Source organism: Epinephelus lanceolatus, chromosome 20, assembly GCF_041903045.1.
Source record: "Epinephelus lanceolatus isolate andai-2023 chromosome 20, ASM4190304v1, whole genome shotgun sequence".
NCBI classification, from domain to species: Eukaryota; Metazoa; Chordata; class Actinopteri; order Perciformes; family Serranidae; genus Epinephelus; species Epinephelus lanceolatus.
Genome location: NC_135753.1, coordinates 9,946,029 through 9,970,925, shown reverse-complemented (window position 1 = coordinate 9,970,925; position 24,897 = coordinate 9,946,029). Strand labels below are relative to the sequence as shown.

Below are 24,897 nucleotides of genomic sequence, written 5' to 3'. Positions count from 1 at the left end.
ACCAGAGGAAGTCATATCCCCATTTTCAGTATGTACACATACAGTAGAGGCCAAACACAAGTGCGAAGACCTTATCAGTTTTCTAAATTAGTAGTATGTGCATAGAAGAAACGGCACTAAGTCCGTCTCACTGTTAGCATGCAGATCCACAGTTTAATTGGCTTCAGTGTATGCTTAGGTGCCCGTGCCAGTGTCCTATTAAAACATGCTAACCACTTTATATGTGGAGGCACTGTACTGTAAATTAGATTAAACAACAACTCCTTGGTCATTATAAAAAGTCGGAAGATCAGTTGGAAGTTGCTGAACAAAATACTATAATTTAAACTTTGCCTTGGTATTATTTATATAAATATACTGTACATATATAGATTTTTTTTCTACTTGGACTTATGATCTTATGTGCAACCACGAAATACAGAAACAATCTCATATCAGTGAAATCTGAAAAGGTGTATAAATCTCAAGGGGGAACAAAAACCTATGTTCTACGAATGCAAGCTTAATGCATATGTGGCTATGCAAGCAACAGACTGAAGCTGTGCACTCATTTTGCTTAATTTGGACAGATTTTCCTGAAGATATGAGCACTTTGACTAAATGACAACAACACATTCCGTCATCGAAAAACTCCACCGCAAGACGCAATTAAAGGATATCAATGCCAGCAATATCTATACAAGGTTCGCTAACATTAGCTAAAGTTAGCCACTATAGCAACGGTCAAACCAGACCAAGTTTTGACAAAACCAGCCCAGATGCCAGAAGAAAATGTTGACATTGTGCATTTCTGCAAACCTGTTACATTTGTACATTTTCTACATCTCAACAGTTCTAAGGTGACATCATATATGAGCTGACTCTGTCTTCAGGAGTTGGTGGGAACGATGGATGGTGTGTCACCTATGTGAGACGCCTGCCAAGCTGCAGACCACTGTAGACCGCTGCTTGAGACCAACAAAATTGGTTGTTTTTAGCCAGCCCTCGCTGTGTTGCCGGTGTCGGGAATTGGGAATAATGTCAGGAAAAGCGGTTGATTTTTTCCAAGACATTGCTGCATATCCTGCCAAGATAGTGCCACAGAGAGCACTTATTTTTTACAGAGACATCACTGCATTTCCTGCCAGGGTAGTGCCATAAAATGTGGTTATTTTTTACAGAGACATCACTGCGTTTCCTGCCAGGATAGTGCCAGAAAACGCATTTATTTTTTTACAGAGACATCAATGCCTTTTTCTGCATGGATAACGCTATGTAAAATGGTTGTCTTTTACCGAGACATTTGCTGCGTGCCAAAACTGGGTATTTTAAGCCAAAACATTATCTTTTCCTAACTGTAGCTGTCTTTTTATGGCTAAACATAACCACACATTAACAACTGCCTTGTTGAAACTCAAAGTTTCAGTGTATCCACTACATAATAATGTACAAATAAAGCGTATCAATGGTTTGCAGAAATGTACAATGCCAACATATTTTTCAAGCAATTGGTTTGGACAAAATTTTCTGAATGCACTGAACTGAACAGAGGTGCATTTTACTGCTGATGGAATTAAACTTCTATTTGCAAGAGGAAGAATGTGCTACTTTTTTTTTTCAAAAGTTATCGTCCTGCTTCAAGCAATATTCAGCAAGTCAGAAGCCTTTAGAAAAAAACTTCTTCACTTGGATGCTGGTTTGACCACAGTTTATCTGGAGAAACCTTGGAAACCTTTGACACTGGCTATTTCCCTGCAACCAAACATTATCAGCAGACTGTCATTATTACTATGGTACATATTGTCCTCTACCAGATCAGCTCTACAGCAGAATTCTAAATGTAAGGGTACATGCTCTGTATGAGGCTTTAATTGCACTCTACAGAGGGTTATGCAGAGTCCCTCACAGCGGTTTCCTTATTCCTTCACATGTACTAAAGGTAATGTCACATGTTCCACAGTCATTAGAGGAGCACAGACACATCCTCAGTGTGAATAGACCTCTGACACGCCTTATTTTCAGCTCAACATTGCCTGCAAAAGGTGGGATGAGTGTTTCTACTGTTCTTTCAGTGGTGTTTGTGAAAGAGAAAAGGGGATTTCATCACTTAATTTTGATCTGCTTTAGTTTATCTCACCTTAATCCACCATCTGCTGCAACTCCCACCTTGTCAGTATTTGCAAAAATATAGCATCCCCATCTTTGTCTGATTACACCTTTTTTTTTTTTTTTTTCTCAAACTCAGGAGGACTTGGGACAAAGTCTGTTTTTCTGCCTTTCTCGGAAAGGCAGCTTGGTCAGCAGTCAAAGGAAATGTGCATCATATAGCCATGTCAAACCAATATTAAGGTCAAACCCCTAAGCAGTGGGGAAAACAATCTACCATGCAGTGGAAAACTTGTGACCATCAGCTGTTTTAAGTGCGAGTTACTCGAAACAGTGCACTGATTCAAGAAATGCCTCCAAAGATAATTACACAATGTACTGTATATGCTTGTGACAGAATTGCTCCTTTGTGTTAAGTGCTGCTTTATCTCGGTTGAGAATGACAGGAGAAATATGGTCGACGTTATGCAGGAGTTTATGCAGGAGCAGCAGCATTATTTGCGACTTAGTGAATATTTATGCCACAGAGTCCTCCAAGTTGAAAGATGCAAACATTTTGCCTTGTTTTTGTTTCTCTTGGGAGTTGGGAAACTATGTTGATAAAAACTTATCTTTGCCTCACAGAACAACAGTCTATCTGATATTCCTTAAAAAAGACTATGATATCTGTGATAGGGGGTGCTTGGGCGCCTGACTCCTCTGTGCTCCCTTGTTCACTTTCCTGTAGCATATTGATCTTTTTCTGGGATTGTTTATAGGACTCTGTGTGTCTAAAAGGAGACCTATTGATTTCCTTTTGGGGGGTTCTGTCACAGCAGAGCTCCAAGTCTCACCCATTAAATTAAACACATAATAAAATAAGTCAACTTAATCATTAATAACGAGTCTCCATAGTGAAGAACACATTTTTAATGGTAATCTGTAATCGCTGTATTTTTTGTTTTAGTATCGTTAATGCAGTGCTACTGTACTGCATGTTCCACAATGACTTTTGTGTCGCTGATGCTGTTCAGCAATGGTGGCTATCACAGCTCATCTTAACTACCCAGGTCTTCTTTTAATCCAAACATACTGCCTTCCTTGTTCTGGATGAGATGCAACAAACAATGTAGGAGATAAGAGTGAAGTCTATGGACAGCTTGTGTGGCCAAATGTTGATAAAGGGAGTTCTTCATCCGTGCCATAGAGCTCCAGTGTTGTCCAGAAACTATAGACCCTTTCACAGATCGGAAACAATTACGACATACATACATAGGGGTGCGCATGCAGTATGCCAGCAGAAGTATGGCAGTATGGATAAGTTGTAACAAAAATTGAAGTCTTTTAGAAGCTTGTGTACCCAAATGTTAATACTGAGTTTATTTTTGTGCCGAAGAGCTCCATTGTTGTCTGAAAACTGCAGACCCTTTTACAGTTTGTTAACTATGATGACATACGTAAGGGTTAGCATGCAATATGTCAGCAGAAGTATGGCGTATGGCAGTATGGATAAAATGTGATGAGAAAATGTAGGAGATAAGAGTAAAGTCTATTAACAGCTTGTGTAGCCAAATGTTGATAGGGAGCTTAGTTCTTTGTGTTGTCGAGCTCCATTGTTGTCCAGAAATTATAGACCCTTGTACATTTTGTAAACAACAATGGCGTATGTAAGTATGAGCATGCAATATGGCAGCAGAAGTATGATGGATGGTGATAGCTTATTAAGCTATGCAAGGGCATTCCACCAAAGACTGTAAATGCTATACCTTAATAAATTGACTTTGGTAAATGGTGACTGATTGCTAGATTTATGTGCTGTTAGTGAGTGTGAGGATGTAAGCAAGTGGCCCAATATTTAGGTGCCAAATATATACACATATTTGGTGGAGAAACTACAGGCTTATTAGTTCATTATCTGTGGTCATGTACAGAACGTCAAATCCCATGACAGTAGGGTTGCAACAGTATGAGATTTCTCTCAGAAAATATTGTGGTTTCACGGTATCACAGTATGACAAAGCTTTTATTTCTAACAATCAGCATGACCCTTGAAAATAACTAAAATAAAGGGGAGATTCTCCGTCCATTGGCCTTTTTTTCCCAATATCGTAAATAAGCAAATGTACATGGTACGATACCCATCAACTCCGATATCACGATATACCTTGAAACCAGTATATCGCTACAACCCCACATGACAGACTCAGAATTTTGTGTTTTGAAAAATCACAAACCCTCCGTAGCCAAAGATAAGGACACAAGACGACGGCTTCTGTTATGATTAACAAGCCAGAAAACTATGCCCTAACAGGGACTTGTACCTGCACCTTGTGTTGCTGGCTTGCTAGCTAGCATAGTTCAGAGCTTCATAATTTAGCTGTTATGCAAAAATGAACTCTGCTTCTGTTTTACCATAAACAGAGACTAATTGATTGTGTCCTCAGTTGAGTGGTAGTCAGTAGTCAGTGTTTCGGTTAAATGAGTGACCGTTTTAACTGGTGACTTTGTCTATAGTTGCTTGTAGTAACTAAAGTAAATGCTTGGGGTAGATAACACACCCAGATGAATATGTAGTTCAGTTAATCAGGGTAAGACTGAATGCTTTCATGGGGCGCCTACGTGTTCTCTGGTCATGTTTTCAACGGGTGCCGTCACTACAAGCAACCTGACGCTTTTGGCCTAACCAGCTGAGACGGTGACTATTTAAACCGAAACATGGTGACCCTGTTGAAACTCTGTAGAACCAATGCCTAGAGCTTGCTTACTTGTCTGGATGACTGGGCAAAATGTCATTTCTGTTCCCAAAAAGTGCCCGCATATTTTTTATGATGTTGGCTGTAAAAGGGTTTATTATTAAAATCATGCCCCCAGAAACGGCGCCAGGCTTTGAAGCCAATTTAACATAGCGACCAATTGTGATGTCTAGGATTGTCATGTGATGCCATAGGGCCCAAAAACATTTTTCCCCATGACTCAGATTGTGAAAAAGAAGTCTGTGAATCAGAAGATACAGTTTTTTGAATGTCAAAACACTCCCAAAATTATTCATTTCACCATTGAGATTTGATCCATTTCGTTTCACAACATTTCAAACTTCTAGAGGAGACACACAATCAAATAATTTTATCCCCCTTCAAGTTAGCAGGGAGCTAAATGGGAAGTTTGTCACTTGGCCAGCAGAAGTTTCTAGTGCACTTGCTCTAAGGGCCACAAATGTGGAAGATCCAGGTATTTTCATACCACGGAAGTCAAGCTTTTTTGGCTTTATGCACCACTGAGCAACTTTCATACGAGTGTACAGGAGCCCGCCTCCAATGCTGTATCCAGTTCTCTTTATATATATGATTAAAACACATCAGAGAGCCACACTGTTGCACTGGATGACATGTTCCTTAATTACCATGATCACACACACACACACACTGTGGTTAATTTTGACTCAATGCCACACACACAGTGGTGGTACTGTAAATACACACTAGAGCACCAAATGTGTGTTATTGCCCAACTTAAAGTAGTCCCCAAAAACAGACTATTTACTCCTGTTTGAGTAATATTTGGTAAAAACTACAGTGCCCAGCTATGTTAGGAAATTACAGAGCCTTCTTCAAAAATAAAGTTACATATTTATGACCTGATTTTCAAAGATTACCTATTGGTTCAGTTGGAACCATTTGGCTTAGAACAGAGTGCCACAGACAGAGTAGAGGAGTCATCTAGCTCATTACACATTAAGGTTTTGGTCTTTTAATTTTTATGGTCACCTGTTTAGATTTACTTTTTAAGCTAATTTGCAACTTTATTCCAGGTTTACTGTGTTTACACTCACAACAACCCTCGTCTGTACAGGAATAAATTGCAGACTTAAACCTAACAACCACAGCCAAATCGCTATCTGTAATGAGTTCAAACAAGACAGATAATAACTGATGAAGGAGGGTGAGTGGGGGTTGGGGTGACGGCTCAGGGGACTGGGTCTGAGGCCGGACGGTTTACTTTTACCAGGCGCTGTGAACAAAGCTTATTGTGTCCTCCATTTTTTATTGTCATTTTGACACAGACTGTGGCAAGGTGAGGCAGATGAATGAAATATGGGTGTCTATAAACACAGAAGCTGAGAGTATCGGCAACAAATGAGGTTGGATTTTCAGATCTGATGCTTTGAACAATTTCTTTCTCTGACAAATCCTGTAGTATTTCAGCTGTCAGGAATAATAGGAGTACAAATTTGTACTGAGGTTGCCCTCTACATCCCCTGTCTAACTCCATGCCCCATAACTGTCATTTTTCTGGAAGTAACACATGGTGCATAAGGATGAATATCCAGGCTTTCTATTTTAATATGATGCAGCCTACTACAAGGAAACTCTCACAGACATTTTAGAGGGAAATAAAATCTTTGCCTTGATCTTTTTTTAAATTTTTTGATATTATGATACTATAATTAGTTAAGAGATAAGATACAACAAGCACTAATTACACTGGAAGAAACTGCATGTCAACATATTATTTTTAACAAGTACTGGGTATGGCATACTGGGACAGAATTGGTGTTTGCAGACCGCCTTCACTGTTGTGATATGTTTACGGAGGCAGGCTGTTAAATAAACTGCACAAAATACTGAGGCAATGTAAGCTCATTCAGTTGCAATGATGCAGTCAAGGGCAGCGGTTATTCGTCTCAGGCTGATCTCCTGATAGAACATGATGCCAAATGCAGACATCCCTTTGGCTCACTGCATTTTGCGCTATAGGCAAGAGTTTGATGTTTGGTTGAGAGGACAGGGCAGCAGCAAAGTGGATGCTTGGAGCGCTTCCAGGGATTAAACTCATGAATCTAACAGCAGCCAGTGGTCATCATGACACAAACACTGCATGGGTGGTAACGCATGCACAGCGTGGGGTCTTTGGCTTTGAAAAAAAAGGGAAAAAATTGAAACCATAAAACCATAAACGCCTGCAGACTTTCCTTCCATCTTCATATTGCACATTTTATGTGTACTACATTTTTATTAGATATGACACATGTTCTGTGGCTCATGGGTCACTTAAGCTGTGCTTTGAAAATTAAGAGGCACAAATGAGAAATAAGTGTATTTCATACTTTCCTTCTGACACAATATCATATGAAATACCAAAAGCCTTCATTTGCTAAATCTAGTACAGGAATAAAATCATACAGTGCTTATAGAAAGTATGTACAGAAGCACAGCGCAGCTAACGGCTAAATTTGATTTTATTCCCGGTATCTTATGATCACAACTTAATTATGCTGTTATCTCCAGAAATCACGCTTTGTTTACTTGTGTTTATAATTTCATTATCTCATCATCACAAGATAACACTGAACTGCTTCTGCGACATCACAACTTAATTATGTGACTGATTATAGTTCCAGTGTCCAGTATGGATATCTCTATACAACACTTCTCTTAAAGGTCATCACTGACTAAAAGGTACTGAAACACACATGCATTATTAATTGGTCAGTGTGAGATAATTAGACGAGCATTGCAGTAACATGCTTTGTTTGAACTGGAAACTACATCATTTTATTATATTCTATGCAATCCAACAAAATACATTGTTAGTATCTGCCTTTGCAACATTTTGTTTTGTGAGTGCTTTGAGACTTGCATTGTTTACAACGGATTCTTGTCTTGGTGTGGCTGTGAGCTTTATTGCTACCATTTGTTGTTATGCATTTACATCCTCTGCAGTTCACAAAAAATAATTATTGTGGTCATCATATCTTGTTTGTTAGGTGTATAAGGGGCGTACGATATGCAAAACAAATTATATTGTGATTAACTTCACTTGACAGGTCACAATTTTAGAAGGAATACTTATTTTTGCATTTTATTTTCTTACAAAAACAAAGATGATGATGATGTGACTTTTTCTGGGCTCTGTACCAACTCGCATGTTACCATACGTCTGGAACATGATTTGTAGACCGGGGCATCTCCTTAACACCACAATGGTTCGTGTATTATGGTATGTTCTGTCACATTTTATTGCAGCTCCTCAGAAACTTCTACACTTATACCAAGGCTAGCAGTAAACAAAACATCCACTGTCTATGGTTTAACTGTTTTCTCAAAAAAAAAAAAAAAAAAAAAAGATGAAGCTGGACGAAAACTGCAGCTATGTACAAAGTTAGCAAAGTTCCATAGCCCATTTGCCTATTGCAGCCTAACCTGAATGAATGTGAGTTTACTCCTTATACATGTACACAGCTTTATCTTGAAATTTAACATCACAAATTCATGACCCAGCTGAAACAACCTCACCAGTTTGATGAAACAATTCCCCTGCCTCAACATCATAAAATAAATAATATGAGAAACTTTTCCTCATCATTTGTTGAGCTCAGACACAATAACGCAACACAAGAATGCATTGCATGCACATGTACTCATACAAATCAAGTATAACAGATTACAGTGTGTAATCTGGTCGAGGCAGAGCAGTGGATCAAGCATTTATAAGCTGCATTAGTTTGATTACTCTAAAACCCCACAGTTTACAGGCGTGGTCAGTAATCAGATTTCCCTCTTACACTTCTCCAAACAGAGTCTGACACCATTAACGGCTCCAAACATCAATGGACCATGTAGGTCAGATTTATTCAATTGCAAGGTAGGGATGGTCAAATCGCTGTAGAGCACCCAGCCATGAAACAGTGACTTCAAGAAAGTTCAGTTATCTACAGGCAAGAAACTAAGTTGGAATTGAATTTGGTGGACTTTCAAAATAACAGTATAGCTGCAGGTTTCTGAGGTGACGGTGTTGTAAACTTGATCCACATGGTACAGTAAAAGCAAACGAAACAGTTTAGCATACAATGGATTAACTGTTTTGTTGATATTATCATATATTTTACCCAGATAAGGTGCCCATATTTGGCCCATACCCACTTGGTACCCAGGTAGTCCTACCACCTGTGTGGGCAACTGGCATGTGGCCAATTTGGAACCCAAGGACAATCCCATATTGGGCTCATTTTTCAGCCCACTTACAACCCACATGGTTCCCACTTAAAAATGTTTTCTGGGTCAGGGCTCAACAGTACCGGTTGTCAGGTTTCCACTGGCAACCATTTTGAGAAAGTGGCAACCAATTCTTGGCCTTTGGTTGCTGTCATCAGCTTTTTAACATATAAAAATTAGGGACAGCAAATGGTCACCCAAAAATAAATACATTTTTTAATATTTCAGGGTTCCCACAAACATGGTCATTAAATGTCCCAATCTCATATTCCAGGCCTGGAAATGTAATGGAATTAGTAAAAATCATTGAAAGTTTTGGAATAGCCTTAGAATTTTATTGTGTGCAATAAAATTAATTTTTGCAGTCTCTTCGGTGGATAAGCTTCCATGTAATGTAACAAACATAACCAACTATTACATTGGGAAAGGTTGCTGTTTTGTTTTCATACAATTGGAGACATACATTTGGAGTCAAATATACCATATAGATCTGTTCATGTTATACACTGTGAATGGTCTTTAAATTTCATTATGGATCCTTGAAAAGTCATGGAAAAGTTTTAAAATTTTGTCCATAAAATGAATGGGAACCATGATATTTGCTGCAGTAGTGATTTTAAGAATTGTTCTAGCATGTTACAGCGCTGCATGTGCAGTGGTGCGTTGACTTGTGTTTGCACAGACATCTGTTATAGAGGCAGTGATGAAGCACAGTGATGACTGTGGGGTAAAAAGTTCAACTACACTGCCAACACCACAACTTGATTGACTGACTGATTGATTGATTGATTGATTGATTGATTGATTGATTGAACTGACAAACACCTGTTAAATATCAGATAAAACACAAACTACAAAGAAGATTGTTCGGTTAGTGTAATAAAACTTTCAAACATTCTCTTATGTCACATTTTCATTATCTATCATTATAATTGTATTGTATTGTAATTACTCAAAATATAAGGTCACTAATAATGGCAACCATATTTTCAGTTTTGGCAACCCAAAGATGATGACTGGTTGTCAGCCATCCAACCACTTTTTGACATTAGTACTGAGCCCTGCAACTTAGAAATACCCCTCAGTATAACGCAATACAACTTGAGCACAGCACAACCAACTGCAACAACTATAAGGAAAGGATTTGTAGCAATGCCGTCATATTGGACTGCAGTACTTTGAGCTAGGTGTCATAATATTGTATTGGGGTCCATTTGATAATTTGGTGCACATACTACAAGTTGTCATTGGTGTCATTAGACCTGAGCCACCAAGGCTTCAGCCCCAAATGTTTTATGAATAGCCCCAGATCTAAACATATGGGCTATAAGTAAATTTCAAAAATAAGAATAGGCCCAATAATAAAAACAATTAATACATTACCAGATATCACTATAATGTTAAAAGATTCATATATATGTATATATATATATATATATATATATATTTAAATATATTGCATAAAATGGAAATGCTCAAGTACAAGTAACCCAAAGTCCTCTAAATTTTAATGTTAGTAGTTGCAAAGTCTTCTGTTTCTACTCAGTACTAATTACAAACAGGATATCATCACAATACTTTGGTCATGATACAATATTATTGCTATATTAAATGTATTGCGATATGCTGAATATTGTTATAACATATATTGCGATGTATTGTGTGTTACTGAGATTTTTCATCTTCAAATTAAGTAAAAACTTAATTTAAACATCTGTTTTCATCTGATAAGATAAAGTTATCTCACTTCAGTCATTTTTATCGTAGCCACATGTATCTAGTCAATCAAGTTTCACTCCGAAATCATCAAAATCTGGCACTTAGGCAGTGACTTGCGGCGTTAGACACCACCACAAAAAGCCGTCCTTTAACATCGCCATGATACACCCGCCAGTATTAGAGGGACACCTGGTGGGACAAGAACAAAAACTAAGGTGGCAAAAAGTCTGAGTGGGGTGGGCAGGAAGGGTTGTGGATGGGTACACTGACTTTCAGCGAGATTATAAAGCCAAACCCTGTTCTTTTTTCCTAAACCCAGAACGTCAACAACCAATACACTCAGGGTACCTTGCACGTTATATCGGGACGTGGAAAGTCCATGACCAAACATCAATATGTGACAAGGTCGGAGTGAGAATGTGTTCATCTAGTGGGCTGTAAAAGCAGTGATTCTATTGGGCTACCAAAAGTTTAATTTGTAATTGCAACATTAATCATTTATATTATTTAAAAAATTGACATATTGCGTTCGTGTATTGATACTATATTGCAAAATATCGCAATACGATGCTGTATGTTTTTTTTTCCCCAACCCATAATAACTACTAATATTTTTAAAATCACAGTTACCAATTAATCTGGGAGTTTTCATGGGTAAATAAGATGCCAGAGTGCACAATATCACATCAAAACAGAGCTTGTTCATAAAAAACACTTCCCAGGGGAGGATCCCCCCAGACCCCCCCTACAGACATCCAGGCTAAGCCTCCTATGTCCTCAAATTCTAGAAACGTCCCTGCTAGTTGTAATAGATACTGTAGCATTAATGATACCAGTCATAACAGCAGCGTTAATTAGTTGTAGTAGCCTTAAAGGCGCTGTATGTAAGAATGTGGCCAAAACGGTTACTGCACTCAAATTCAAAATACTGCCGCGAGTCGTGTCCGCCCCCCCCTCCCCTACAGATTCGAGGTTGCTGGACAGCGGCATGCTGGAGACTGATTTGTTTGCAGCTGCCGTGACAGGGCCACGTCGCCGCGTCCTTGATCTTCGGTTTTCCAGCGGACCGTTCGAGCAAGTCCGGCTTCTCTGCTGCTAACGCTGCTGCCGGGATACAGCTGAGGAGACTGCTAATGCTATGTACCGGGACACTGCTAATGCTGCTTGCCGTGCTGCTGTAGCTCAGTCGTAACTGTAACTGATGCTGAGACTCTACTGACTGTGTGACTGGTAGATGGCGGTGGGTGGCGCAACAGACCAAGACACAAATTCAAAACATAAACATGATTTGCACCGTAAAAATATTTTTTAAATGCGAATATTCTGGCTGTACTATTGTTGTCGGTGAGATCAGTATGTTATATGAACATTATTCCTTAGTCTCTGTGACATATTAGGAGCATTTTATGACTATTTGCTTTAGATTTCTTACATATAGCTCCTTTAATGTTGGGCTATTACTGACCGTAGAAGTGCAGGAATAGTAGCTGCATGGTCATAGCTGCAGCAGCAGTTAGTTTAAAGACTTGATTGTTTAAGTCCAGCTAAACTGAGTTTGCACATCTCCGTTGGGTGCACACACACAGAAAAAAAATGTCACTTAAATAGTACAAGCAAGGATATTATCATTAGAAGTGCAGCACTAAGCTGTGGTACTAACATGATAATATCAAACACATGCTAATTTGCACTGGCATGATAGTAGCTGCTGCATTTATTAATTCTCCTCATACAGAGGCGCCCAAATTTAATCAGCCATTGTAATCACACATGATCCATGGTTTCCAAGGTTTCAAACCAAGCACCGAGTCTTAACTGGAGGCTTTTACAAAAATAACCATTTATTGATTGATTCAAACCCACACTCAACCTCTGACTTTGCAACTATTAATCAGGGATTATGCAAATATAAAGAACGCGCGTGCACAAAAACACTTGGCCCTTATTATTAAACTTGAACATCGCATGGCAGTTGAAACGCAGCCCCACCGGAGCACTAATCTCCCATTCTCCCCTCTCCCTTTTGTTTTTTATCGGTCGTGTTTTTCTTTTTCTTTTTTTTCCTCCCCTTCTCCTCCTTTTTTACGCCGTGTTCTGCTGGGGACTTGTGAATGGCAGCCAATGGGAGGGTTGAGTCCCCTCAGCCTTTCAGCCTCCCTGACATCCACAGCGAGAAGTGATGCAGCGCGACTGAGACGCGCAGTTGAGGTGGAACAACGGGCAACAAAAGCTGCAGTGAACGGATACACTCGGCTCCGACGTGCGCCTCCACAACCCGGGGAAAAAAATATCCTCCTAGAATAAACTTCATTATAAGGTGAGCGGCTCTTTTGCCTTCAACTTCTGTCCGCTGTGGAAAATGCTCTCTATTGTGGCACATTTCGCCGCTCGAGCAGACAACACTTACTTCTTCTTCTTATCTTTCTGCGGCGTTTTGAATTGTCCGAGCCGGGTTATTCTGGGCTGCTCTAACACACATATTAATGCGAAAAATAGTTGCTTATATAAGAGCTTCATCTCTTCTTGTGTACATTGTAATGAAATCGCTAGTGGAGCAGAATCCAAACGCGCTAATTATTGGAATGGCTCCGGGCTTTGAATTGGAAATGAGTTTGAATCGGAAGTTATTAATGTCCACAGCCGATTCATTCAACTTATATCGGGGGGTCAGTAGACTGCAAACGGGCTCATCAACTTTTGTATTCTGTTAAACGGCTCCGTGCGTAATTCTCATTCATGTGCCGATGTAAAAGGCAACGTGCCCCTCCGGTACAGAGGTCCTGCTCGACGCAGTACGCTTTGCCCCGCCGCGCAGGAGAAGTGATGCGGGCCCGAGCTCCTCCAAACGCACCTTTGCCTTATTTTATTATAAAACTTCAGGCCTCTCTAACGCTCTATTGAATCTATCAGTGGATGTTTTTTCCTTCCCCTCCCTCCCCACCGATGATCTTGCTGCAGCCAGTGGCAAATCCACGGGATTGCGAATCGATGCAGGTGGGACAGCGTGCTCCGATAAAGGCGGATGACTGTCTATCTGTGGTTGCCTGCAGTCGCGCTGTGATGCCCTGCTGCCTTTTTTTGTGCTTGTTGTTAGAAATCGGGTGAAAGGCCTTTGCTTTTTTTTTTTTTTTTTTTTTTGATTTGGGTGTGGAGGGGGGAAACACTCCTGGAGTTGACTCAAGTTTGCTAAAACAACATGTCCTCTAGCGTTATTGACTACAAGATGATATCAGTGATGTGGCTGTGAATATTTAATGGGGCTCGCTGAATAATGCAGGGCAGGGCTATAAAAGAATTAACTTGGCTCCTTTACTCAAAAGTTGCAGGTATTGACAGAGGGAAGGGAGCAGAGGTGTGGTGAATCTAACAGGACTGTGCAATCTTGAAAATTGAATTTAGGAGAAAGTTTTACTGTCCTTCCTGTTGCCTGCAGATTGCTCCATGGTAGTTACTGTGCTGGCTCAATGTAAGCCTGAGGTAATATGCCTGAAGGCGGCCAAGAAGTTGTTTGGGGGTGTTTTAAAACTACCCAGGGGATATTCTGCAATAATCACTCCTCTGCGCACATGCTTTTTAAATTACAAACAAGGACTTGTGAGCATCAGGGGAGATTGGGCAACCATGTAGGCTCTGAGAACGAAGCTTTACATTTGTAGAGGGTAGGTTAACTTCGCTGCTTGTTTTTCTTTCTGTTTTTTTTAATTGGAACAACTTCCTGCTTGTTTTTAGAAGGCAGAGAGCAGCTTGGTGAACAGAGATTGTCTGAACCAGAACAGGTTTTGTGGTCCAGGTTTTTCATACGCTGGTTTTGAAGTTCAGAGATGAAAGGGACAGAGTAGAATCTGTGGCTGATCAAAGTCATACAGAAAACACGGCAGGTACTGAATATTTAAAGGCTCTGCAAATAGAGTTCCTGTGTGTGTGTGTGTGTGTGTGTGTGTGTGTGTGTGTGTGTGTGTGTGCGTGTGTGAGAGCATGTGTGTGGGGAACATACAGTACAGCAGTGTGTTTATGGTCCGAGCTGTGCAAGCCCTTCATATGAAGACATGCAGAGAAACGCTGCAGAACTGATTTGACAGGCAGGGGAATAGACACATCAGAGCCATCTGCATGTTTTAAAGCAGAGCTCAGATTACAATAGACAGTCGCTCACATTTCATCTTTCTCTTCTCCCAAATATCTTCACTCCGTGGGTCATGTGCATCAGCTTAGGGGATATTCCAAAAAGCTGGAGTCTCAATCTGCCGGCCGGCTTCAGCCTGTCCCTGTGAGCGGTGACGTCACAGGATGGTGGGTTTACCCGACGGCCAGACGATGTTGACCGGTGACCCGAGTTGATTACATTATTTGTGCTCCAGATGGGCAGCATCATTTTGATGTGTCCTGCTCATAATATTGAGCGTTTCTAGTCCTCTCTTCAGCAGCATCTGGAGCTAATAAAATCATATCCCGGTGGCCAGCGCTGAAGCAAACTCCAATCCCCTATGGGAATGTCTACGGCCTTCTCTCCTCCTCCCATGTGTGCGCTTGGGTACTTGTGGACATTTGTTGAGCCCGTGTGCACAGCGAGTGGCTCTAATATGTATGTGCTTCGCTTACGAATGTTTGTGGCAGAGAGCACCCCTGGGCATTGTAGTTCACTAGATGCACCTTGATTGTTTGAGTGCATTAGTCACGGTCTGCATGCCATGATGTGATAATAAATCATGACGTTGTTTGTACTGCGTGTGTTACGGGATTCCTCCTAAGATTTTCTTGTGCCAAATATTTATCTGGAGTTACTACTGTCAGTGCCAGCCAACTGGGCTTCCTTCCTTCCTTTCTTCTCTTCTTTTTCTTTTCTTTTTCCAGAACAATGCCCCTGCTGTACAGCACAGACTTTTGCTTAGCCACTTGGTGACGAATGGCAGATTTGACTTTTCTTTTTCTGCCCCCCTACAGTGACATTGTCTTTTATTTCTCGAGGCGTCTTGTGACCATTAGAGCAAATTTCCTGCAGGCACAATGGCAACTTAATAACTGCTCCTTACTAATGAGACAGATTCCCTTCAGAGACGCCTATTTACGGAGCAGTCAGAACCATAATTGCACAGAAACCAAAATAAGGAAAGACATATTTCTCAACCACCAACACATAGAGACAGAAACCATGCTGCCTATTTCTAGTTAAATCCACTATTGGCGGGGGCCAGCGTCACCTTCTCTCCGAAGGTCAACCTTAGTCCTAGATTGAATTTGCTATGACTAAAAAAGACATTAGAATTAGACGGGAGACGTTTAAGCCATGGCGAGTCTGTTTCTCGACAGGTTTCAGCAAAAGGGATTTGAGAGCTGGACGGAGGCCAGGAGAGTAGAACGTCGCTGTAGAGTCTGCCTAAATCCCCCAAAAAGGCCTGTTTTGCTCTCTGTGTGCTGAGAAGATAAATACACACGGATCAGACAATTTACACCTCACTTAACAATGGGTAATTATCTCTCCCTGCTTTGTGCGGGAGAACACCAATTACACAAAAATATACTCATAAATCTATTTTCAAAGTGGTAGGACAGAGATATGAAGCATATGCTGTGTGAGAGTACAACCCAGTCTCCAGAAAAAAGGTTGGCACTGCACATTTCTGCGAACAGAAGATACATCACATCTTTACATTTTCATGTAGCAGATATGTTGCGACTTCACATTTCTTTATTTTTCAACAGTGCTTTAATTAAGATGTGGTTAGGTTTTGGCACAAAAGCCATCTGGTTATGGTTAGGAAGAGATTATGTTTTGGCTTAAAACTACTGCTTTTGTGGCACCATGTTGTAAGGAAAGACAGCAATGTCTTGTGAAAAAACATTGTTTCCTGAGGCATTACCACTGGTGGAAAAACAGTGACTGGTCGCTAAAAAAAACATGTTTGGTGGCTAAAAGGACGCTGCAAACACAGTGATGCTAAAAACAACTACCTTTGATGGCAGTACCCCAGAAGGAAACACAGCGGTGCATCACTGAAACAACAAAAGCTTTTTGTGGCACTAAATCTGGTGGAAAAACAGCAATTAGAGAGGGGTCACAAAAAAAAAAAAATCCATGTTTGGTGGCTAAATAGCCGCTGGAAAGTCAGGGATGACTCATTAAATTAAACTATTTTTTGTGGCACTATCTCCAGTGGAAAAACAGCAACAGGTCACTAATAAGCACCCATGATTGGTGGCTAAAAAGCGACCGGAAAGTCAAGGATGACATGCAAAAAAAAAAAAAAAAACACTTTTTGTGGCACTATCCCCGGTAGAAAAACAGCCACAGGTCGCTAAAAAAAACAGCGAGGGATCACAAGAAATAAATATGTTTGGTGGCAAAAAGCTACTGGAAAAACGATTGGTCACGAAAAGTTTGGTTGGCTAAAAAGCCGCTTGAAATGCAGCAATGACTCCTAAGACAATGGACAATCCCAGAGGGAAATGCAGTGATGTCTCAGTGGAAGAAAAAAGCAGTTTGTGCCATTTGTCTTGGTGGAAAAAAGCCATTAGTGAGGGGTTACTAAAAGAACAGAACCAGTTTTGTGTGTTGGTCTTGGACAGTGGTCCACAGTGGTCTTGCCAGATGTCTGGCCTAGGTGTCACTCCATCCACCATCCCTTCCAACTCCCGATGACAAAGTCAGCTCACATACAACATCACTTTATAAAGGCTGTCACGATACATATGAAACATACAAATGTAAGGTATTCATGGTTTGCAGAAACATACAGTGCCAACATTTTCTACTGGCGACTGGGCTGGAATGTATAGAGCTGGATGAAGCTGATAGTACACAGTGCATGGCTTAAGAGCGTTGATAAGAGAAGAGTCCAGCTTTATACAGTATGGCACACTAGGGCGGATGTGACTATGAAATCACTTAGATTCATGTCTTTGGGGTGGGAGACAGTAAATTGCTGCCAATGTTGAATAATGCAGTCTGCCAACAGCTTTTTTTCTCCTTCTTCCCCCTCAAACTGTGGCTTGGCTCCACAGCTTTTCTAATTATGAAGTGGCTGAGAGATAGCTTCACAACTCCGATACTGTGGTGGTGAGCAGAAGCTGGCCGAATAGCAATCTAACTGAATTACCAACAAAGCCTGACAGACTTGTGGAGTTTAGTGAACATATTTGCAAAAGTAACATCCCCACCTACCTATTCAGTCACAAAACATAGACACACACGCAGATGAACACACATTTTGAAGTATAGGCACACACAAGCACACACAGGCACAAATGCAAGCAAACAAACACGGTACAAAGAGTGAAGGTGTACAGTTCTCCGCACGCTTCTCAGCACAATTTAACAAGATATATTAGTCACCCAGGAGGCAGCAGAAAGCCAGGAATCCACAGTGTACAGCAGACTGCAGTCTGACAGTGGGAGATAGTGATTTACAACAAAGCCCCGTAGACCATGGCACAATTTCAGAGTTGCCGAAATGACACTGGTAAAGCAGGGGCATGAAAGTATATCCACCAGCCACGTCTCATTTCTTACACCATTTGCCCCAGGAAGGGGAGGGAGGAGAAGGAAGGGGCAGATGACAAATCTGGTATTGTAGCTACCACACAATGCAGAGTTGAGCCTGGGAGTCGAATTCTGTTTGGGTGTCATCTAAAATGTGAGCAGGAAAACTAGAAGGAAGCCACCCTCAAGGACGTCGAACATTCCCTCTTTCTTAAATTTAAGGTGAAATCGATTTCTTGACCCTGCGAGTGTAACGTTAGGGTTTGGATTGGATTTGGAATTAAATCTCTGTATCCAATATGTGAGGGGGGGACAATAATCATCTAATAGTGGAAATCACAGATCCAGATCACTATCAAAATCTAATCAACTGGTCCTTGGCTCGAGGCTGATCTCCCCACCAAATTTCATGGAAATTTGTGTCATGATTTTTTCCGACACCCTGCTCACGTCCAGATTAACTCACAGAGGTGACAATACAACTTCCTTAGCAGAGGTAAAAAAAATGAACCCACTGATTTACATTTGATGTAAAATGAAGAACGAACTTGATCAAAAATTAGTCTTTAAGATGCTCTCGCATCTTGCTTGCATAGATTTTATGCCCTGTGGGGAAAAGTACGTGCTGCAATGATTAATCGTTTAGTCGCCAGCTATTAAATTAAACACCAACTAATTTGATAACCCATTAATCAGTTTAAGTTTTTCAGGAAAAAAAGTCAAAATTCTCTGATCTCAACTCTTAATGTGAATATTTTCTGTTTTTTTAACTCCTCTGTGACACACCACAACTGTGTGGCAGGTGAATGTTTTTATAACTCACCTGTTTACGTGTTATTAAATCTTAAAGTGACACATAAATACGGGCGTGGCCACAATATGCCGCTATTTTCCAACTCATTTTGGCTGATTGCCAATTTCCACCTAATTGCAGAGAACACTGAGTCTCTCTTGTAGTGGAATTATCATATTGTTTTGCCTAATCTTAATGTGATGGCCCACTGGCAGGTGTAGACATTAAATACACTGTTTTTTTAAATAAACATTCACTGGGCAACTTGAGTTATATGTTAAACATGCTGTACTTATTTTTATTTAACATTTTCAAATGAAACTGTGAAATCCATCCTCTTTTAACGGCCCTGGATGATGCTCTCCTTTAGACGATCCTGACAATAAAACCAGGGCAAATCTGACCTATTTCCACTAATTAAAGTCACATAATTAAAGCATCCTCTTATGGGCCTGTTACATGGGCAGAAATGGTCATGTTGGGCTGATGCCGATATCTGCAGATAACGACGACCTACTAGTCTTATCAAGCATCCCTACTGTGAGGTGTCTGCATGTATGGAACTACTAAAACTTGAGAGAAAGTTATGTAATGTTAGTATAGTGATAGGAAAATATGCTATCTTTAGGAAAAACTTCATTTTTCAGTTCATTGTCACAGTCAAAATGGGGAATTCTGTCTAAGTTTCCATCCTTCAACCCTAAGTAAACGATCAGTTTTTATTTTAGAAAAAAGCGTGTTATTTCAGTTTCCCTAATCTGGTCATCTGCTCCTCTTCTACCGTATGTTATCCTACAGGGCAGAAAAAAACCATCCCAAATGTAACATCTTGTATGATGTGTGTGTTTTGGTCCTGGCTCGAGGTAGCTAGTGCAGGAGGAAGAGTGTGAGTGAGTGCAGCAGACAGATCATGTCCGCAGGTCCTGCCTTTCCCCTCTAGTTGGATTCCTGTCTGTGCAAAGCCCAGAGGCTTAACTCTGGCTGCAGTAAGTGGACTGAGGAACGCTAAACACTGTCTGGGGGAAGGCTGCTGAACATGACAGCCAGTTAATAAGTGTATGGAAGATGAGCAAGTGCATGAAGGAGTGAAGGGGGGGGGGCAACATTGTCTGTCTGACTTTTGAGACTTTTGTGAAAGCAAAGGGAAGGAGAGGGGAGGATTGGTCAGGAAAAGGGGGGGATAATATTGACTGTCGGATGACGAGAGGGTAATAGGAGATCAGAGAGTCCAGCCACAGGACAAGGAGCATTAGCGCCTGACTGGAGTACAATGAAGACAGAGTCGGCGGTGAAGGGAAAAGGGTCGGGTTGTGGATAAAAGAAGGGGAGACTTTGGGAGAACGATATGCTTGTTCCAACTAGAGAGAGGTATGGTGAGAAAGAAGGCGATAATGATGCTTACTTTACTCCTGCAAGGCAGCCGCAGTGAGAGCTGTCAGCTTCAGGCAACACTGGCTGGTGGGACGCTGCTGGGATGCCACTTGGTATGTTAACCCCCCAGACATCCCTGACAGTATGTGATAGATTACAGGTGTGTGATTACATGTGTGTATTTGTTTGCAAGTGCGAGGAGAGACGGTGATGCCGGCGAGGCTGTTTGTGGGCCTTCTGTGCGTGCGTGTGCATATTGAGGTGTGCCTTTGTGTGACTTTTAGCGTGTCAATTTTTCTTGGCAGCGGTGAAAGCAGAGTGATGTGATTTTCCCCTCTAACAGCCTCCAGGAGTAATGATCCAGGTTATTGCAGATGACGTGTAACACCTCAACCCAGCGGACATCGGCGCTGCAAAAACCTGTCCTCGTAGGTTAGGCTTCAGGGAGAGTGTTGTCTTGGTGGCAACGTAGCGCACACAATTCCTCCGTCTCCCAAACCTGTCACCTTCAGATGGGCCCCTCCCTCTGTGGATAATGGTCTCCTGTCTATGTTGTGAATGATATCTGGACTCCATTGTGCACCCATTTCCTCCGCTGCGCTATTGTCCTGCAGAATGCTTTTGTGAGTTTTTCCTTTTTTTCCTCCATCGAGGTACAATGTGCAAGCTGTATTCTAAGGTGCTGTAAATGAACAGGCAAACACATCAGCAAAGGTCCTATTTACTTTCAATCCCCAGAGTGAAAAAGAGAGGTTTCTGCCATTGTTCTGCTACTTCTCAAAACATTAGGATGGTTCATTGTGAAAGAGAGAAATAAAAAGACCTCCCGCACAAACTACCTGGCGAATCAAAGCGTGCGGGGACTGTATATTCCTCAGGGAAGGACACAATACAAGCTTTCTGCAGCAACATGGGACACACAGTAATAACAGCGCAGTACTGTGCTGGGCTGAATAATTCCCAGGGTGTCTCTCAGACAGTGGGGAAAACCTGTCCCCTTTGAGAAAAGGTCATTCTTTGAGAACCCCAACAGCTGAACACTGTGCTCTGACATGAATAACTGACAAACGGATGTGTATGGGTCTTGCAGGCCTCCAATTACTGTTTCACGCCGCTGTCCATCAAAGACAAATGGGGCAGGACCCGCCAGAGGACCTTCAAGTTGCTGGAGCAGGCAGCCCCTGCGCCAGAGAAGCTGCAAGCGCTCTGCAATAATTGAGTTTGATCTAATGAAGGTAATGCCAAACTTGGGTTATTGTTTGCCTGAGGACAATGCAAGAGAGTTGAATTCGTTGTTGGGAAAGATGCTGGGGGAGTTTCTTTGAAATGGAAAAATTGCATTAAACATTCCATTTGTATTAATTATATTGTGCCTCTTATTAACATTGGCACGCTGAGCAGCAGCAGCAGTGCTGCCGGTAGTATTGGGCTTAAAGCAGCACTCCAAGCAATAATATTAGAGGCAACCATCCATGCCTGAGGCGTACTGAAACTGCCTGTGATGTCACTGAATAAATGACTATAGCTTTATTCTGAAGCATTGTGTCTAGACCTTTGGTCCTATGAGACATCAGTCACTCAAGTTACTCACCACTAGATTCAATTAATCATAGCCTTAATTCAATCGGATGGTCGGGCCTCCCAGCTGTAAGCCTCTAAGTGGGTTTTAAGAGAGCCGGAGTCTGCTGGTGTACAGTCCTCCATGCAGGAGCTGAAGGGCTGCCTGTCTAGCAGGGATTTAATGACACTCCAGGGGTCAAGGGTTAGACTCACAGAGGCAGGTGGAGTGGTTACTTGGGTCTGGAGTGAATGTGCAAACACAAATATGTAAGCACACACTTGTGCATTGGTGCAAACGTGAAAAAAAAAAAAAAAAAGGTGGACCTGTGTATTCACTCATCAGCTTCCACCACAGACATGAGGAAGTAAGCGGATGTGTGTATGTGTGGACACACACAGAATACAATGTCAGAACTCGACCTACAGTAGCAGAAGCAGACACTTGTGAAATGCAGTGTGGATCTCCTCAGTCTCATAAATAATGGACGTTGGCGAAGCATCTGTCAACTTTTCTGTCAACCCTGTTCCAGATGGGAGTCAGACAGGCCAGGCCGGAGCAGCGTGTTACATACACATAACAAACCTCCATCCAGTGTGTCTTAACGCACCCGCGCCCTGTTTACATCAGCACACTGACACCCGTGCTCACCTACACGCTTCAGCCTATCTGCTGATTTATTAGGTCCTGCACCTGGCTTCCCCCAACGTTTCTTCTTGGACCTGCTCACCACACACACACAAATTTAATCATTGCGAGAAAAAAGTGCAAGCATGCTCCTAAGACCTCCCCTTGGTTCGATAAATAAAAGTAAAAAAACAACAACATTCTGTTCTATCTAAACACACAAAGCTCTTCGAGTAAACGCATCAGTAGCACCTCATCACACAGCGGTGGGGAGATGGTAAACACACACCTCCAGCGCCTTACATGTTTGTTGACTTAAACATGGCACCGCTCACTTAACACTAAACACTCGCTGTGAGTTCCTTCCCAGCGTAGCCACAGAGCTGTGCGCCCACTAACTTCCTTGACAACCTGGCTTTGAGAAATCTGGGTGTGTTGTCCACGGGCACAAGGCCAGGGAAAGGGACAGCGAGCAAACAAATGAGCGAGCTCTGAGGGGGTTTGCACCCCGGAACGAGTTTCGGCAGCGGCTCGGTCTCTGTCTTGCTTCCCTTCCCCTCTGGCAGCTGGGTGGTAGGATGAGTGGATCGGGTGCTGCTGGGTGGCGGTTACTGTACGGTTGCTTTATGGACTAAAGCACCGTCTTCCCGGCCTTGTCGTAATAGAGGATTCAGCTCATAAAGCAGCATCATGATTTGCAATAAGCAGAGTTAGGGGAGAGTAATGAAGGTGTAAATCAACTGAGCCATTCTTTTTTTTTCTTCTTCTTCTTTTAATCTGACATTGGCAGTCTCTCTCCCTCTCACTCCTTTCTCTTTGTCCGCTCCCCCCCTTTGCTCCCACCCCCCCTTCTCTCTCCCTTTGCAGTAATGGAAAGCCTGGCACTCTGTAATAAAGCAGAGTGAGCAGCAGTATTAGTAAACAGTCTCCGCAATCATTCAGCCAAGTCCAACTCCTTTATTTTGTGTGCGTGCGTGTGAGGTGTTTTATACCCCCGTACGGTGTTCGGGCTGTGGGCGTGGGGGCTAATGAATGAGGATGGAATGAGGAGTATTTAATTCCAGTCTGAGAGGGAGCGGCAGGGACTATTTGTTGGGCCTCCTCATAAGAACGCCTTTGTTTTCATTTTTTCACAGAGGTTCTGAACAAAAAGCCTTTTTCAGAGGCAGCATTGGGAATGTAGATGCAAATTTGCTGCATACAAGCCTCGCAAAGAAGGGAATAGGACCACACAGCCAACAAGAGGGCACCAGGGCTCGCCTCTCTCACTGCCCTTCCCTTAAATAAAGACGTCATCCGAATTTTGAAATGGAGCTGGATTGGAAGCAGTCATCAAAAGAGAGGGGTCCAATACTCCTGAGTTAAAATGCCTGGCTGGGAATCATGTTAAAATTTCCATTCCTCGCTCCAAATCGATCGTATGGGTCCCTGCTCTCCAATATCCATGGTCACCTTTGCTATAAAGTAGGGTATTACTTCTTTAATGCAGTGTGGTTTCGTTCTGTGACCAGTGAGGAGAGGAAGGAAAAGGAATGTATCTGGCGACCTCAAACACAAAGAAATGATGGCTGAGGATAATGAAAGAAAGTGGCCTGAATTTTCAATACACATATATATTGGTTCATGAGCAAGATTAGTTGCTTGAAGTCCGCCCATGACATTGGGTTGAATTATTTTCCTCGTCTGCCTGTTTAACTCCAGGTAGCCTCCGTGGACACGTTAATGCAGTATTGATTGTTTATCTGTAATAACACCGTGCTGTTACTGCGCTGGCGACAACAGGAGAGGAAGGAGGGGGGCACAAGAGGGTTTGGGGATAGAAAGGAGGGTGGTGCGGTGGTGATAGATAACGCACTATACCCTCTTTTGACTGGTGGCTGGCGATTTTGAATCTGGGGGTAAAACGAGGTGGCTGAACATATCCTATCTGGCAATAGTCCAAGTGTGAAATGGGAAATAGAAACTGGGGTGAAAACGTCAGTGCAATGTGGCCGCCGCTCGATAAGGCTGTCTCCTGTCTCCGAATAATTCAATCCCCTGCTCCGACCATTCTGGTAACTTGCCGGTGCCAAAGCCGGCGTCCACCCACTCTCTGCCCCTGGGCCCGGAGCCCATATGGCCAGCTACAGTGTCTCTCCGTGACCTATGGCCGGGCCTGTTGTTCAGCCAACCCCCCCGAGGAGCTTGGTAATTACAAATAAGCTGGAAGTCACACCAGCCACGAGAAAAGGTGAGTGTGATTAAAGATGTGTGTACAGCAAAGTTCAAGGGGTGCTCCAGTGGCATGCCAGCGTAT

The 24,897-nt window shown here is 42.0% G+C and overlaps 1 protein-coding gene across 1 annotated transcript in view; it reads left to right on the top strand.

The window, feature by feature from the left end:
- Positions 1-12,955: 12,955 nt before the first annotated feature.
- The window catches only part of LOC117264661 (cadherin-6), an 83,044-nt gene continuing 71,102 nt past the window's right edge, over positions 12,956-24,897 (top strand). The window contains exon 1 of the mRNA XM_033638809.2: positions 12,956-13,092. The gene's annotated coding sequence lies outside the window, so the exon portion shown is untranslated. The remainder of the gene's footprint in view (positions 13,093-24,897) is intronic.